This window comes from Olea europaea, chromosome 11 (assembly GCF_002742605.1).
Source record: "Olea europaea var. sylvestris chromosome 11, O_europaea_v1, whole genome shotgun sequence".
NCBI classification, from domain to species: Eukaryota; Viridiplantae; Streptophyta; class Magnoliopsida; order Lamiales; family Oleaceae; genus Olea; species Olea europaea.
The window spans coordinates 27,265,177-27,267,897 of record NC_036247.1 but is presented as its reverse complement, the minus strand read 5'-3'; positions in this window follow the sequence as shown (position 1 = coordinate 27,267,897).

Below are 2,721 nucleotides of genomic sequence, written 5' to 3'. Positions count from 1 at the left end.
CTAGATAGTTGAGAATTATTGTGGAGAAAATGCCATGATTATTCTTTCTATTTTTACCAGTTAACTACGTATTCGACTTGTATTTTAAAGATAAAAATTTTTGGAACCAAATTTTGCATAAAAGTAAATTCAGTAGTTACATTTGAAAAGGGAGTACGTAATAACTAATTGTTTGCATTGAAATTATAGCAAAACATAAAGAGGCATGCTCAAAATACTTGTGAGAAGCATATAGTAGCACAAGAAACATGTTTTACATTCTTCCTAATTAATGAAGAAAAAAAAAAAAGCTATGCAAACGCAATATAACTAACATTATGTGACTTCGTAGAATAGTAATGTTACAAAACCAATTAACATTGCACGATACGCTTAGAAAACCAATAATTGTGTCTTTGTATTGTTACACGTCCAATCAACTAGAATCGATAACAGGGAACAAAGCAAGTTTTGGTGCAATCTCTAATGTAACACGTGTATAATATTTAAAGGTGGATGTGAAACTGCATAGAACAAAATCATGTGAATGTATAGTTTTACTTATCTAATGAGCATCATACGATATAATATATTTCAGATTTTAAGAAAGATGATCTCTACAAGTTATCTAAATCAAACATGAGAAATATTTTAATCTAGTCACCAAAATCGGCAAAACATATGGTTTACTAACTATGGGTTGGATGTCACTAAATGATTCTTAAAAATTGGGAATTATTCAAATAAACTAGATTGTGTAAAAAAAAATGAAAATGGAAAATTGTAGTTTATATATGCCTCTTTTCACCTTCTTACGTTTGGGAGGCTTCTTCTTGGAGTCGGGATGAAGGAGAACTGCTTATACTAGAATTTTCATGAACAGTGACTTCGACAATCGGCAAAATGCCTCTAATCAGTGAACAGGTCATCTGACGTGTTGGAGTTTGCACGTAGATGGGTTCTTTGTGGAATTCCCATATCAAGGATTTAACCCGAGTTTGGCCCTAATTATTTGGATTTATAATGGGTTAATAGTTTTTTTTTTTTTAAATGGATGATTGTAAAAGAATAAAAAGTTTTTTGATTTTCGTGAAATATTATTTTATTAAAAATTGTGTTGTTGAAAATAGGAGAGAGAAAAGTTAAATTAAATTGATGAGTTTTAAAAGGGACCAAACGGGGACTCAGTCTTCAATTGTACAATGATATAAACGCTAATGGATTCTGCGGGATCAATGACAAATAATAGTATGTTTGCACCGGAGAATTCAATCTATGTAGGTTAGTATGTAAATTGAAGAGGATACGTACGAGGAAATTTTGAAATATTAGAGGTTCAATATAAGGAAATAACATTTAGAGTGGGATATTATGCCTTAGAAGGTTAATTAAGTGCTAAATTTGTGGAATTAGACAAATATGCCGATTATTATTATTATTATTTTTATTATTAGTTGGAGAGATGTGATTTAAGAATTATTATTTTTACTATTTATAATTCAGCATTAATGGAATAAAAAAAAATATGTAATGTAAAATATGAATATTTTACTAAAAAAAAAAAAGGGTGTATGTGATGTAATTTGGGGGCATTATTATAAATGACCTGCTACTATTTATTTTTGATAAAATGTCTATTATGAAATAATTTATCATATATTGCACAAGATATCCTTAATTTATTGGGATAGTTTTAAATTCCTCTATTTCTCTCATTTCGAGTTTTAATATATAATTTCATCCTTTGATCTAATAAATTAGCATAATCTGTAATATAATTGTCATGTAATTTACTAAGATTATCAAATTCCTTCGATAATATATCCATAATCTCTAATTGAGAATAAATATTTTCTATTTTTTCCATTAATCTATCTAACAGATTATCTAATCCTTTAATTGTATAACTTGGCATTATTCAAATAATTCCTTGCAAACTTTATGAATAATAACATATTTAGATAAGTTTTTTGCAAACATGAATAGTAATAATTCCTACGATTCTTTCAAGATATTAGAAGAATTCTTTCTAAATTTAACAAAGACAATAATTTTACCTTACTTTTGATCTTAAATCTGTATTCTTAGAACCGAGTGACCTTCAGGCTCTGAAAACTGCTCCCTTAAACGGCCTCTTGCCTCAATGGGAATTCTGCTATTTCAGCTTCTTGCCCTCACTGTATCTTTTCTTAGAATTAAGAATAAAAATCTTAAGTAGAGAAAATTCTCTCTTTTTTAAAGTAAGAAAGAAATTATCTTCTTCAATCTATCAAGAATCTATAGGATAGAAAGTTTAGAAACTCATATCTTTCTGATATCAAAAGATTGAGATTTTATTTCTATAATGATTTATACAAGATTTATATTGTATACAAGGGGTTTCCAGAAAAAACTGATTTTGAAAAAAGTTTAAGGAAAGAGAATGGTTTCTAACTCGAGATGCCCCATTCTTTCCCAAAGACCTCTATTTATACATGACTCAAACTTACTATTATTGGTCTATTACATCATTGCATACATCAGAAATTTGAAAAAAGGCTCACATGCCTCTCTATTCTTTTCCTCCTGGGGTCTACATTTTCACATGCATTCTTTGAATTTTCATCAAAGGGACCTCCTTTCTTCTATTATTGCCTTATCATCTTTGGCTCCATATACAGCTGGCTAGATGCTTTTCTATTATTGCTTCTCCATCTTTGGCTTTATTTGCAGCTGGCTAGATGCTTTGGTAGTGGTAGGTCC